Below are 16,592 nucleotides of genomic sequence, written 5' to 3'. Positions count from 1 at the left end.
GATATCTCATGTCTGGCATATGACATCTCTAAATAGAAGGTACTGCTTTTATTAGAGGGCAAGTGCCAAACTGCTACTGTCATTTGTGAAAACCTGCTGACGTTCCCTTTTTACATGAGTTGTCCAGTCTAAGAAGCAAAGTCTGCAGTCATTCTGTGTGACTGCAGACTGCCGAATCGTGACAGTGTGTGATGCCGATATGCCTCATCCGATTTCCATACTTGCGGTCGCGTGCCGATTGCTCTCATCTGGTTTCTCTCAGTAGAAGAGCATTGAGGTTAGTTGTGACAGCAAGAAAGACTCGCGCAGGCTATAAAGGAGATCTAAAAAGTCTGCGCACGCACACCAACACAATTCAGGAGTTGCATAGGCTGACTGCAGACTTCACTTCTTAAACTGAACAAACCCTTTAAAGAATGTGTTTACTCCAGTCACATCCAGAGCTGCAGTCAAACTTCTAGTTTCTTATTCTCAAAGAGCAAAGCGTTGTTAGATCTCGGATCCCCACTCCACAATCACATTTTTTTTAACAGCTAAATTGATCATTTACAAGAGTGACCGGCAGAAGTTTGATTGCAGCTCTGGGTGTAAATAAAGAAAACAATGCAAAATAGCTTAAGCAGTAAAGTGCTGAAGAAGTTAAGTGATATTTGACTTTGTTGGCCAGGTACAATGCACATAAGATTGTGCTCTTATCCAGGGTGTATCTAACGATCCTGGGGCTTAGATACATTCCTGGATTTGGCCTCTGTGTTTTTCAGTTACACTTCTAGTGATTGCACACACTTTGGTCGTTTTACACCACAGGTTGCATTTCTTGGTTCCCGTGTTGCTCTGCTCTTGCATCATGTCCTTGCCGTCTCCTGGTGTCGTCACACTTCCACATAATATTCATCATCCTCGAGAAACGAGGGACAGATTGCAGCGGCACAAAGCTACACAACCTCATATGTAAATCTATAGGGCTATTAATAAGAGGAGTAATGGCAGGGGAGCAGCCACAGAGCCAAGTGGCCTCCAGACTCGGATCCCAGAGGCCAATATGGCTAGCTCTATGCAGTGGCGTAACTTGAACCTCGTGGGACAGAATGCAACATTTCCAATGCGGCCCCTATTATTACAAGTCTTTAATAGCAATAGTCTTTCCATATGGGCCAAAGGGGTCTTTTGGGCCCCCTAAGCTCCAGGGCCCGAGTGCGACTGCAACCCCTCCACCTATTATAGTTACCCCCTGGCTCTGTGTGAGTGCTCGCTAGGGCCCCCAATGATCAGGTTTTCACCTTTCTTTCTGCACACTGCTCTACTAGAGCCCTGAATGGCTACTCACCCTTCAGCTTAATAATGACCCCTATCCTTCATATTGGTAGATGAATTTGCTTCTATGGAAGTTGGGTTACTTCCAGTATGGCGGCCTTAGCAGCTTTTGCAGTTGTACTAAATTCCTAAACTGGAAAGGTATAGCCTTTCAGAGGGCTGCAAAGATGGTTCTGGGCAGCCATATTGGTAGTCACCCTGCTTTCCCAAAAGCAAATACACTTCTATGATGACTACAGCTGGCCATGTTCTTTCCTGCTTCCCCCATCGTCCTGATATCCACTTTTGTCTTTTGCTACAATGCGTTATGTCTTCAATACTGTTACGGGTCCGGGTGGTGGAACCTCTGTGCCGTGGTGCAAGGAGGGACCCAGAGGGGCGTGACTAAGTATCAACTCAGACCGACCCTGGTCATACGGCGGCTAACGACTCCGTGACCAGGGAGGGACTGAGCCGAGGGACCAGGTCTTACTCTGGGGACGACCTTGTAAGAGAGCAGGTGGCTCCCACGGGTCAGATGATTGGGACTGACTGGTATAGCGGGTAGGCACAACAAGCAGGCAGAAGTCTCTGGGTTAGCAGATGGGTGGTCACGGAAAGTGACAGCAGGAGCCTCCAGGTAGGCTATCAGGTGGTCACGGCAAGTGACGGCCAAGCAGGCAGGAGTCTCTAGGTTTAGCCTACGGGTGGTCACGGCACGTGACGGCAGAGCATGCTGAAGTCTCAGGGTTAGCAGACGGGTTGTCACGGCAAGTGACAGCAGGAGCCTCCAGGTAGGCTAGCTGGTAACAGGCAGGTAACAGACGAGTGCTCCCAAGTGAGCAGGCTAGCAGGCACGGCAGGTAGCAAGCAGGTAACTGGCAGGTGCTTCCTGGTAAGCAGGTGGGCTTGCCCATAGACAGACTGGCGGTTAGAGCGGAAGGCAGACTGTCGGGCTGGAGAGTAGTCAGGCTGGCGGACTGGAACAGTAGTCAGGCTGGCAACGGGACCTGAGGGCTGAAGCAGAGGTAATATACTGTGCAACAACTTTTGCTCGGGCACCTCCATTTTGGAGGATGTGCCTTATATATGGGAGGTCCTCCGGCAATTGGCCGGGGACTCCTTAGAACGGCGCGCGCGGCCTTTTTAAGAGAGAGGGAGCGCGCGCTCGCTCTAAGCACAGTGCCCGGGAACCTGCGCGCGCCGACAGCAGCAGGAAGAGGAGCGCGGGAGGACGCCACGCGGGGAGCGGGGAGGTGAGAAGGACGGCGTCTCTGCCTGGCAGGGGGCAGAGACGCCGATGCTACAAATACCATGACCTCCACGTCTGCTTGTGTTCACACCATGTTAATGTTTTACTCGGACCATTCATCAGACCCTGCTTGTATTGGCCACAGTCTTGTCATTCCTGTACTATGAACCGGAAATGTCAATAAATATCTGTAATAGGCCATTGGAGAGAGGGGGCGTTATGGGGGTCATTCACAACTTTAGGAATGATGATGCTGATTCTTATTACAGCATAAAAGAAAAGCGATTAAAACCCGACATAAAGGGGTATTCCAACCAAACTCCCTATTGTCTGATGGGGGGATCCTATCTCTAGAGATTGGAGGTCCTGTGATCTGGGCTAATCAATACAAGGTGCTTAGACCCCAACCAGGCTGGCTTCAGACATCCACGAGTCACGGTCCGTATACAGACCACAATGACCGGACTGACTGCAGGTCTCCTTACCCGAACCCAATCTGAGACCCTACAGTACTTTACTGTGTGATAATAGGAAACCAGAATTCTGACTGCAGCTCTGGATGTGACTCATATGATTAGAAAGCTGTTAGTTTGGGTCAGGAGATCCCTGGTTGGTCCAGGCATGGTGGTCCCTATATAGACCGTAAAACATGGATGTCTGATTTCTAATTAATGTCCTCTCGATGGAATGCGCACAAGCGATGGGACCTTTTATAGCAAAAGGCATTCTTTATAGCCTCTCTGTGAAGGACCATTTGCATATGCTCCAAAGCTTTTTAAAGGTTATCCAAAATGCACATCCCTTTTCAGAACTTTAAATATAGTTGACCCTAAAAGTACGGTACATTTTCTTTGGACTGTCTTAGTGTTATTGCTATGTCCGTTACATATGTAGCCCAAATGCCTGGGTCTTGAGCCATAATCGAAGCAGTGATGACATCACAGGACTGGATGGACAAAGCCAACAAAGAGCATTTTGCAGTTTTTGTAAATACTTCCATTGTCTCGTGTCATTGTGACTCCAAAGTAACCCAGTGGCTGAACACAGAATGAAGATCTTCAGTATTTCCAGACCGCAGAAGCCTCTCTGGGGAATCACTGGTGAGGAGGAAGGAGAAGCTCTGCAGAGAAAGTTCAGGGTAAGTTTTATCATGCTATTTTTGGCCATATTGGTTCCTTATTGAATTGGGACAATGATAAGACTTTCCCTGCAGGGTCCCTGGAAGAGTCCAGATATGAATTCACATAGTAATTACTGTATCCGTACCATGAAGATTTCCAGACATACTAATTAAAATGAAGTCTCAGTGAGTGATGGGACTTACTTTGGGTACATTTTTATTTACTGCAGTGCAAGCTTTTTGCAAAATAAAAAATATATATATATATCATTTTTGTAATCTTGTTTTATTAAACATTTTTAACCATACATTGAAAGCTGCTCAATCCAGTTCAGTGTGAAATCTATCAGCCAAACTCTCTGGCTTCTTGATCTGTATTTGCTCTCCTGAACGCTCTTATAGTCTTTACAGTCAAATATCATAAATGTAGATCAAAAGACATGTCAACTTTTTGATTAAGGAGAGCAGAAAAAGGTGCCACATAATGAGCAGTCAGAGAACTGGTCACACTGAATGGGAAGGAGCAGCCTGCAATGGATGAAAACACATGCAAGTTGCAGAAGAAGGTTAAAATTTTGAATAAAACCCAATTATAAAAATGCTTTTAAGCCAATAAGTCATGCATTTGAATATGTACATTTGCTGAGTACAGGCTCTTTCTGCTAAGCTCAGTTGTTTGTGCTCCAGCATCCAGGCCTCATTTCCAGTAGCGTAATTTAAAGCTCATGAGCCCCAATGCAAAAGCTCCAAAGGTCCACCAACTATTGCTAGTCTTTAATAGTAATGATCTTTTCATATGAGCCAAAGACACACTTTGGGCCCTTTAGACTCCAAGTCCCGGGTGCAATTGCAGTCCCTGCAGCTATTATAATTATTATAGTTACACCCCTGTTCATCTCTCTTCTGCTTAAGAGATAGGAAGTAGCTGTCGAAAACAAATGTCAGCCATATTAACCTTTATGGGGCTAAATACTTTGCCACTTAGTCACCCAGTGTAATGTTCTGGTTAATCCCTCCCCCCATCTGTCAGTCTGCTCAGCCCTTCCCTCTGCATTGATATCCTAAAGGTATGTTCATACAGATTTTCTTTATGTGGATTTTGAACCCAGATCCACTTTAAAAACCTCCTAAAATGCTGATGCGAATTTAAATGTAGATTTTATTTTTATTTTCTCGCACCCATGAATGGGCGAATGTTATCCAATATTTTTTAAAACAATAGTGCCTGCTAATTTATAAAAAATAAAGGGAACACTCAAATAACACATCCTAGATCTGAATGAATGAAATATTCTCATTGAATACTTTGTTCTGTACAAAGTTGAATGTGCTGACAACAAAATCACACACAAATCATCAATGGAAATCAAATTTATTAACCAATGGAGGTCTGGATTTGGAGTCACCCCCAAAATTAAAGTGTAAAAACACACTACAGGCTGATCCAACTTTGATGTAATGTCCTTAAAACATGCGGATGGTCTCCTGTGGGATCTCCTCCCAGACCTGGACTAAAGCATCCGCCAACTCCTGGACAGTCTGTGGTGCAACGTGACATTGGTGGATGGAGAGAGACATGATGTCCCAGATGTGCTCAGTCGGATTCAGGTCTGGGGAACGGGCGGGCCAGTCCATAGCTTCAATGCCTTCATCTTGCAGGAACTGCTGACACACTCCAGCCACATGAGGTCTGGCATTGTCCTGCATTAGGAGGAACCCAGGGCCAACCGCACCAGCATATGGTCTCACAAGGGGTCTGAGGATCTCATCTCGGTACCTAATGGCAATCAGGCTACCTCTGGCGAGCACATGGAGGGCTGTGCGGCCCTCCAAAGAAATGCCACCCCACACCATTACTGACCCACTGCCAAACTGGTCATGCTGAAGGATGTTGCAGGCAGCAGATCGCTCTCCCCGGCGTCTCCAGACTCTGTCACGTCTGTCACATGTGCTCAGTGTGAACCTGCTTTCATCTATGAAGAGCACAGGGCGCCATTGGCGACTTTGCCAATCCTGGTGTTCTGTGGCAAATGCCAAGTGTCCTGCACGGTGTTGAGCTGTGAGCACAACCCCCATCTGTGGATGTCGGGCCCTCATACCACCCTCATGGAGTCGGTTTCTAACTGTTTGTGCAGACACATGGACATTTGTGGCCTGCTGGAGGTCATTTTGCAGGACTCTGGCAGTGCTCCTCCTGATCCTCCTTGCACAAAGGCGGAGTTAGCGGTCCTGCTGCTGGGTTTTTGGCCTCCTACGGCCCCCTCCACGTCTCCTGGTTTACTGGCCTGTCTCCTAGTAGCGCCTCCAGCCTCTGGTCACTACGCTGACAGACACAGCAAACCTTTTTGCCACAGCTTGCATTGATGTGCCATCCTGGATGAGCTGCACTACCTGAGCAACTTCTGTGGGTTGTAGAGTCCGTCTCATGCTACCAACATTCAAAAGTGACCAAAACATCAGCCAGAAAGCATTGGTACTGAGATGTGGTCTGTGGTCCCCACCTGCATAACCACTCCTTTATTGAGGGTGTCTTGATAATTGCCAATAATTTCCATCTGTTGTCTATTCCATTTGAACAACAGCATGTGAAATTGATTGTCAATCAGTGCTGCTTCCTAAGTGGACAGTTTGATTTCACAGAAGTTTGATTTACTTGGAGTTATATTCTGTTGTTTAAGTGTTCCCTTTATTTTTTTGAGCAGTGTATATGTGGCGCCCCTGAGGGTTCGGTCGCCACAGAGGTGTTGCATCTCAGCCAGAGATGTGGCATCTCACTCTCAGGTAAGGAAAAGGAAGGAGTACAGCTCAGGACCCTAACACCTGCATCCAACACACCACTCCAGGCCAGCAGGAGGGGCAAGATGCCTCCCACGTACTTGCTGAGCCCCTTTCCTGGCTGGAGTGGGGGGAACCTAGCTGGTAGGGGGAACCATGTAGCGGGTGTGGGTGGAGGAAGTAGTTAAGGTGAGCACATAGAAGGAAGATATAAGTAGAGAAGCCATCTTAGAAAGACAGACTAGTCAGAGGAGGAAAGTGACAGGAGCAGAGGCTCTGCAGGAGCTCTGCTCCAGAGGCGGGCCTAGACAGTGAGGCCCAAGTTGGAGAGGAAGGAGAGAAGAGAGGAGAGGGAGCAGGAAGGCTCCAGGAACCAGAGGAAAGGACCCCAGGGGTACGGGCCATGCAGAAGGCCACCCGTACGCCCGCATCTACCGGGAGGTGGAGGGGTCAGGCTGCATACAGGGAACCAGTCCCTCAACTAGTAGAAGATTGCACGTCTTAACTAGAAACCGGAGGCTGCAGTATTTCAAGTCCTGTAGCCAACAGTCCATACCAGTCTCACCAGGAAGGTAGCTATAGAGGACCCAGGGGACGGAACAGACGTCGCCCGCCAAGGCCCGCAGGTACTGGACTGGGACACTTGGTATGAGGTTCAAGGAGACAGCCAGAGAGACGACACAGAAGGGGGTCCTGCTATGTACTCCGGAGTTACCTGGGGGTGGACAGAGCCCCTCACTGAGTAAACGCAGCACGGCACGGGAAGTTACTTTGACGTCTGTAACTTGGACTGCAAAACCCGTGAGTAAAGACCCTGAGGACTGCACTTCCTTGCCTCTGTGTTTCTTGCTGCGCCATCAACCCCTGCACTACAACACCCAGCATAACCAACATCAACTACACTGCCCTGGAGCTAGCTCTTCCTGTGGAGAGCCACACCATCCCTGCTGCAGTAACATCAGCTTCAGAGGACTGCTCCGCAGCGGCGGTTCCCTTAGCCGCATTCCACAGGTGGCGTCACAAACTCTATAAAAACTCTATAAATCCCCTAGACATAACCCCTTTTACTGACCGCCCTGGGTCACGGACCGGGTCACCGCCACTGTGACATTCCCCAGCAACCATTGGCCCGGCTCCGGGTACGCCACGGCCCATGGGGCGCGTCATATATATGTATATATAAATAAATAAATCAGCAGACACTATTGTCTTAAAAAATAGTATAATATTTATTTATATCTATATATATCTATATATATATATATATATATATATATATATATATATATATATATATATATATATATATAATATATAGACGCAGACACTGTGTGGGGAAAAAAAACGAATGTTCATCTGTTGGAATGACATTTGTCAGTGTACGTCTGTGTCCTCGGGTCCGTATTGTATCAGGGCAGTCACAGCTGTTATTATGGGACTGACTGCCTGTCCATCACACAGACCAGTAATCAAGCATAAAACCCATACATAAACTTGGAACGTTGGCGTTTATAACGATTGCTGTAAATGACATCAATGTCCCGTCACCAGTCGACGTGATCAGGGATCAACGGTGATTTCTGATGGCGGATCAGTTCTAGAAATACGTGCTTACAGCAGGACGCCGCATAGGATGAGAACTATACTTGTGATCTGATTGTCGTCAGTAAATAGAAGTCTTAGTTTTTATCCTCTGAGAATAAACATACAGTAGATGGGTCTTTGGCTTCTAGCTGTAAACCATGATATTCCTATTCAGTGACACCAAGCAGAGATGAAACAGAAATACCCCAATTCATCATTCTTTTTGCACTTTCATTGGCTATGTGCAGACTATGTATTTTTGGGTTTGTGCACACAACCGATTTTCTCGTACGAGTGCTATCTGTGGTACTTAGGATATTCTAAGGGGCTGTGCACGTGATTTTTTTTTTTTTTTTTTTTTTTTTTTCTTGGACCGAGTAGTCCATGAAAAAAAACAAAGATGTGTCCAATTTTTCACCAAGTGTCTGATCAAAATCAGCAATGCAAGTCTATGGGTCCATTAAAAAAATATGACTGCACTTGGATGACATCAGAGTGCAGCCCGATTTTCACAGACTAATAGAATGGAGAAGATGGAGAAACTTTTTTTTTTTCTCTCCACGTCCGAGAAAAATTGCTGCGAGTGTGATCAGAGTGTGATCAGAGTGTGATCAGAGTGTGATCAGAGTGTGATCAGAGTGTGATCACACTCTTCCCTTCTTTATAATACAAGTCAGTGTCAAAGCTCGAAAGACAACTGAAAGACTGGCGGATGATTTTGAAGCATTTTGCCATCATTTTTGCTTAAAAAAAACGCTACCCGTTTCTTTATTATTTAATTGAGTGAAAAAAAACGACAGTAAAGTCTTCACATAAACCATGAGAAAATCCTCAAAAAAAAAAAAAACGGGGAAAAAATCAGAAAAATGCTCGGCAAACAAACAAATAAGAAAAGCCACAAGACACTAAAGGAATAAAGAAAAAAAAATCTTCAGTCTGCTCAAGAGTCTTCTGCTTGAAAAACTCATGAGCTCAGGAGAACCTAAGACATCGTGTGCCACTTGAAGTAAAAGTTATGTTTTTAGCATTTTTAATTTTGCTCCTAATTCTTTTTATGGCTTTTGCTCTATTTTTGCACTTTTTTTTTTTATTATTATTTGTTCGACAATGTGTGCATGGTCTTCATTATCCAGATTTACCATTTGTGACTTTCAAAAAAATGTTTGCTCCGTGGTGCTCTAGTGCCCTAGTGGAATAAAAAAACTATTTTTTTTTGCGTAGTTTGAGTAACGAACGTCAATTTAAAGCTTCTTGAAAGGATCGTGCAACTTTTGACTCTAAAAAAAAAAATGCAAAAAGCAAAAGAGATAAAAGAATCCTTGAATTTGTGCCAATTCATTAAATAGTACGCGCCCATTTTTAGATGAGTTTGGCGCAAAACCGACCATGTAAAAAAATTAATGAATGCAAATGATGAATTAAGGGACAAAATCTTGGCTGCAAAACTTTTCATTAATGCAATCAGAAAGTTTTATTTAAATGTCTGGACCGGACCTTTTAAGATACAAGCTAAAAAAATTTGAATGATAATTACTGTCTGTAAGGAAATGATTAGCTCCGAGATTTGCTCTATGATTGGTAATAGTCGGAGGAGTCGCTTTGACTTTTTCTTGGCCATTTATATAGATTGAACTTTGGTGTGTGATTTTCATCAAATTCTAGAAGGGGCTGAGCTGCAATACCACACACAGCCTGTGCACAAGAGAGGCGCTCTTTCTGGAAGAAAGCAACTAATCTCAAACAAATCCTTTTACGCTAAATGATTCTCAACCTGTTGTGAAACTACAACTCCAAGCAGTTGATGTCGTAGCAATGCGTATTTAACTCTTTAGTGAGAAGGCAGTGCCTGATGGGCAGCACATCCTGTGATATAAGCGCTGAGTCAGCACGGCGGAGCGCTCCTTTCCTGATGCTTTTGCGCTCGTTCCCGGTGTGTGAGCTGTAATTACAGGCTGAGCCGTCTTACTGACAGAGTTAATTGCAGTGACAGTAAGTGTTTGGAGTCGCTCCTAGTCATGTGATGCCGCTTACAAGAAGCCCGGCCCTGGACTTCGCTGGGAATTCCCCCGAAAAAGCCATGGCCGCCTCTTCCTGTTCTTCATTTTACAATGGCCTCGCTCATATGACTCTGACTGCTTCGGCGATGAGTCTTCCTCTCGTACCCGCCTCTACGTCGTGACTCATCGGGAGTTAAATGAAAGTTTTATTACAACCTTGCCGGCTGCGTTTCTTTTTAGTCACCTGCATCCATCGGGCAAACATCGACACTTGCAGCCCCCATCAGCGTTGCCGGGGTTAAATGCACCTGCTGCCGATGACTCTTGTGGTGGCCGTTCTTCCCCTTCTGCATCTGGCAGATCTGCGATTGTACAATGTGCGTCTCTCCGGACGGACCTCTGTTAGGACTGACAACAGAGATAGGAATCTGCAATGGGACTTGGTGACAGATTTGGATTCGCCCCCAGGAGTTTGATTCCACGAGCAGCTGCTGCTGAGAACGCCGCTGTGTCATGTTGGTGGTGGCACTTCGTGTCTGCGCCCTTCCCTTCTCCATTCAATAAAAGTTTCTCTTATATATACAATTCCCTGTCTAAAAGACAGAACAAATATGGAATCCTTCTGACTACGGCGTTGTCAGATTATCGGATTGGACGTTGAGACATAAACTGTATATACTTAGAATATAAGCAATGCTGTCCGTGCTATGAAGATGATTATACAGTGTCGGTGTGAACCCAGGCAAGTGCTGGGGCTCACTACGCTGAGGGGGTCTACGCAGCTCAGATTTCCATTGGTGACATCTGCCGTACATGTACAGTGGATGTGCACACTGCGTGTAGTGAGCGGGCTCAGGAAGTGGGCCTGTTTCAGAAAGAGTGGACGCCTGCTGTATTATACAGCCGGCACCCAAGTCTGGCTGCTGGGATTAGAGCTAGCTCCGATCACAGCAGTTTATAGAGAACCTGTCTCCAGATTGCCAGTTATAATAGAGAGAAGCCAGCCAGGCACCTCTCATCTGAGACATAGTCCCCCATCAGCTAATCAAAGTATATGTGTAAAAACCTGACTGCAATCGTACAGCCAGACTCTGATTTATGCTGTGGTTCGGGAAGCATGAATTTGACGACCGTTTCCCTTTAACCCATTAGATTGCGCTGGCTACGGCTGGGCTTCATGGGAAACCGGTAATTTTACAGTACATTGCAATACTACAGTAGTGCAGTGCATTGCACAAGCGATCTCAGGTTCCATTGCCCTTAGTGAAATTAAAGGGTATGTGTCAGTGGAATCAACCTTCTTAAACCGGCACTCAGCTCATAGAAAGTTGAATAAAATGATACCTTGATATTTGTGATCCGATGTCTTATTCCAGAGAAATCCACATTTTTCTTAATATGTAAATGAGCTGTTAAGTTCTATGGGCAGTACACAGATCTACCCGAAAATCTGCCTCCAGAGCTTATTTTAAATTTAAAGGGGTTGTTACCAGTGAGAGACATGTAATGACTGACAGTCTGCTCTTCTGATTTACTGTACGTCTCACACTGGTAATGCCCCCTTCTGCTGTCCAGAATCTCCATCCCATCATACTTTCTAAAACTCATCATGGACAAAACCAAACTCATCATGTTTTTTCCATTTATCACAATAAGTGACATCACACTTTCCCCTGTATCGCAAGTCCACTGCTTGGGTGTAACCCTTAACTCTGCCCTGTCCTTCATACCACACATCCAAGCTCTTGCCACCTTCTGCTGCCTCCAACTCAAAATATTTACAGCATTTATCCTTTCCTCAACCCTGAATCTACTAAAATGTTAGTGCATGCCCTCATCATTTCTCACCCTGACTACTGCAATGTCCTCTTCTGTGGCTTCCTGAATATGTATAGACTGGAGAGGTACAAGAGTGTTAAAGGGAACCTGTCATGTAAAAAAAATGCATTAAACTGCACATATGGGGATAATCTGCAGGTTAATGGTGTTCTGAAGCTGCCCAGCACTGACACTGAGAGCCCCCCTGCCAGGAAGAAATTTAATTTTATTCCTTCCGGCGCAACCTGATTTTATACCTAGACGCACCCTAAAAACTCATCTCTTCAAGAAAGCCTACAGCCCGCAATAACCCCGCTGCCACCTCACAACCACTGAAATTAATGGTGCTTTAAAAATATGTATTTAGATCTGGATCCCAGTGAAACAGTATTTATTTTTTTGCTGACAAAGCTATTGAGAAGTTGCTGTATCCCAACCCAAAGATCGGTCACTTGTGCTCAGGGCTGCCACTAGGAATTTCAGGGCCCCATGCAGGCAGAATTTTCGGGCCCCCTTGAGACTCCGCCCAGGCACCACTACAGCTCCGCCTCCATATCACAAACCTTCTACAGTCCCAGCGCCCACTCTTGGAAAAATTACACTTCTGCACCATGTCCTCACCTATCACACATTACCAGTTCCCATCGAACACCATATCCCATACATAGCCAGCAGCTTTTGTTTTGGCCAAAAGATTTTTACAACAATAAGGTAGACTCTTCTGGCCGGGCCCTACTCTACTCTAACCTATTAAAAATTTCTTAAAATATCCAATACTTTTTTTAGGTATATTTTTCTTTAAGGCAATGTGTCCATATACATTTTTTACAATGACCAATAATACCACATACAAGGGACAAATACCATCACACCATGACCACACCACATATTACCACCACATAATGACCAAATAATACCACATACAAGGATCAAATACCGTCACACCATGACTGGACCACATATTATCACCACAAAGTGACCAAATACTACTATACTGATCATTAATAAAAAAACACAATATTACCATAAGTGCCGTTATACATGGGAGCTCTGTACATGGTATACAGTGTATAATGTAAGTGTACAGGTAATATTGTGATCACCAGTGACATTATACACAGGAGTTCTGTATGTAGTGTCAGTGTATAGGTAATACAGTGATCATCAGTGACATTATACACAGGAGCTCTATATATAGTGTACAGGTAATACAGTGATCACCAGTGACCTTATACACAGGAGCTCTGTATATACTGTACAGGTAATAGTGATCACAAGTGCCATTATACACAGGAGCTCTGTATATAGTGTACAGGTAATACAGTGATCACCAGTGACATTATACACAGATACCACACTGACTGACTGACTCACCGGTGACCCCCCCACTCCCAATTCTCCATGTGCTCACCCCCCCACTCCCAATTCTCCATGTTTTCACCCCCCACTCCCAATCCTCCATGTGTTCACCCTCCCACTCCCAGTCTTCCATGGGCTCACTCCCCCTCTCCCAATCTTCCATGTGCTCACCCCCCACTCCCAATCCTCCATGTGCTCACCCCCCCACTCCCAATTCTCCATGTGCTCACCCCCCCACTCCCAATTCTCCATGTGCTCACCCCCCCACTCCCAATTCTCCATGGGCTCACCCCCCCCCCACTGCCACTCCCAATCTTCCATGTGCTCTTCCAAACCTCCCCTCCCAATTCCACATGTTCTCTTTCCAATTCTCCATGTGCTCAACCCCCACTCCCAATTCCTAATGTTCTCTTCCCACCCTCCATGTGCTCATCCCCCCACTCCCAATTCTCCATGTGCTCATCCCCCCCACTCCCAATTCTCCATGTGCTCTTCCCACTCCCCCACCCCACTCCCAATGCATCATGTGCTCTTTCCCAAGACCATTTAATTCATTCTATTGAAAAAAATAAAGTTTTCATACTTGCCTCTCATACGATCCCTGCAGCTGTACTGGCATCTTGGCGCTCTCTGCAGGTGCATACGTGATGAGTCATCGCATATGCGCCTTCACCAGCGCATCACTGAAAGGGAGGAGGGACTCCCTTGGAGCTGCTGCATGGCCGTTCAGTCTTGAAGGCTGTGAGCGCTCCTTGGTTCCCTGCCCCGAGGAGAGGTACGCAGCTGAGTTCTCCTGATTTCTGGTCAGGTGACGGTGCGTACGAGATGTCACCTGACCAGAAGTCAGGGGAGGTATGAGGGAGCTACGCAGCTGCGGAGCTCCGGTAAGGCATTTAGCGCCAAGGTGTGCGCCGAAGACACTTTGCACAAAGGTACTTTGTTACAGCATATGGCCCCCCCCTCTTGTGCTTCTGCTCACGGGGCCCTATACAGCAGTAAGGGCAGTAATGACCTTATGGCGGTCCTGCTTGTGCCCACTCCTGTAACTATGGGGGAAGGAAGACGCAAAGGAGGGCAGCAGTGCTCTGTACAGGGCTGATGGCACTAAGAAAAAAAGAATTTGCCCCCTTCCATTCCTTGTTTTTTCATTATTGCCATGGAGTATGTTAGAAGGCAGAGGAAAGGCTTTGGTTCTGATTTCAAGATCATCAGATACTTGGAGTCAACCTGACTTCGAAACCCGTTGTATGTATGAATAAAGGTCCAGAGAACATATACCCTTGTCTAAACTCTTTTCCAGCGCCCAGGAATCTCCGTTCTTTTTCCTGTTTGAATACGGTTCTGATTTCAAGGCCTGGAAATGAAAAAAAAAAAGTTGTTGAAGTGCACCAGCCTGGACGCATAGAAAAGACGCTGCAGAACCTCTTCCAAGGAGTAGACGGCCAGTGTAAATGACCCTTTAGAAAGTATTCAGTTACTAAAATGCAATACGAAGGAACAGATCTAGGGGCGGGGTGATGCATGTGGTGCAGGAAGAAGTGTTACGGTCATAAATAATGTTTTTATAAATGGATGCTGCGTGAATGCAGATTGGGTGGGAAGCGCATTCATATACTGTGGCGTCTGGATGACCTATCTTCATGATTTATCAGATGAAGAGACCTCAGGCTTCCTGTTGTGTTCTGATTCTATCCCCGGCGTTGTCAGAAGGACCGGAAAAAATAATTCTTATCGTCACATATTTCACTCTTTGCTTCATCGCCTCTGAGCCCTGACCTCATAGTGGTATCAGGTGTAAATCTGTGTGCTGTGCACACCATGATATTTCACAAGTCAGAACATCACACCTCTGCTGATAAGATCGCTGACACTGTCACTAACAGCCATATTCACCTGAATGTTCAGCAATGTCCTCTCCCTTTAATTATAAAACCTCACCAAGATCTAATCTCTCCAGTAGTTTGGTTTCCACTGTATCCACAGACGAGCGATGCCTGTGTTGTAATCCAGAAGTCCCCTATTAACGGAAACCATTTTTTTGGGGTTTTTCCTATGGCTGGGAATGACTGCAGTAAGGAGCAGACTGATAATTGATTACATTGGTGGATGCAGCCCTGTCCTGGCAGTAGATGGCTACATTCACTGCCCCTTGGTCACAGGGGTCAGTGATATTGATTCACACTGGGGAGTTCACTCCTTAAAACTGGCTAGAACCTGGAAGTTTCTTCCCTTCTTCCTCTGCTAGAAACTGGAGAATCTCTCTATTTTCCTTTTGGCCCACAGTTGCATGACCTCTTTGAGGACCCACAGCTGGGAGACCCCTCTCTTGATCCGCAGCTGGGGGACCCCTCTCTCTAGGTCCGCAGCTGGGGGACCCCTCTCTCTAGGTCCGCAGTTGGGGGACCCCTCTCTCTAGGTCCGCAACTGGGGGACTCCTTTCTAGGTCCGCAACTGGGGGACCTCGCTCTTTGTTGGCCAGCAGCTCTGGGGGACCTCGCTCTTTGTTGGCCCGCAGCTCTGGGGGACCTCGCTCTTTGTTGGCCCGCAGCTCTGGGGGACCTCGCTCTTTGTTGGCCCGCAGCTCTGGGGGACCTCGCTCTTTGTTGGCCCACAGCTCTGGGGGACCTCGCTCTTTGCTGGCCCGCAGCTCTGGGGGACCTCGCTCTTTGCTGGCCCGCAGCTCTGGGGGACCTCGCTCTTTGTTGGCCCGCAGCTCTGGGGGACCTCGCTCTTTGTTGGCCTGCAGCTCTGGGGGACCTCGCTCTTTGTTGGCCCGCAGCTCTGGGGGACCTCGCTCTTTGTTGGCCCGCAGCTCTGGGGGACCTCGCTCTTTGTTGGCCCGCAGCTCTGGGGGACCTCGCTCTTTGTTGGCCCGCAGCTCTGGGGGACCTCGCTCTTTGTTGGCCCGCAGCTCTGGTGGACCTCGCTCTTTGTTGGCCCCCAGCTCTGGGGGACCTCGCTCTTTGTTGGCCCCCAGCTCTGGGGGACCTCACTCTTTGTTGGCCCCCAGCTCTGGGGGACCTCGCTCTTTGTTGGCCCGCAGCTCTGGGGGACCTCGCTCTTTGTTGGCCCGCAGCTCTGGGGGACCTCGCTCTTTGTTGGCCCGCAGCTCTGGGGGACCCCGCTCTCTGTTGGCTCGACGATGGGGAATCTTTTGGCTTGTGCAGAGAAGGGGAGGGGAATGCACCTGCAGGTGGAAGGAGTGAGTTCTCTTACTGGGTATGCCCTGGGTGCAAACTCTCTTGGCCAGTGTTTGTGGGGATTTTGCACTTTTCCTGTAACTAGCATCCGTAGATCCCTTTTTTTGGCACCTAGGGATCTGTTATTTGGTGCCACTGAATTATAATGTCTTCTCACATAACCAGCATATAACAGCCTTATCTAATAAGTCAAT

Source organism: Phyllobates terribilis, unplaced genomic scaffold (genome assembly GCF_046119375.1).
Source record: "Phyllobates terribilis strain yellow unplaced genomic scaffold, ASM4611937v1 Scaffold_5__5_contigs__length_657084704, whole genome shotgun sequence".
NCBI classification, from domain to species: domain Eukaryota; kingdom Metazoa; phylum Chordata; class Amphibia; order Anura; family Dendrobatidae; genus Phyllobates; species Phyllobates terribilis.
Note: the sequence above shows the minus strand (reverse complement) of the source record.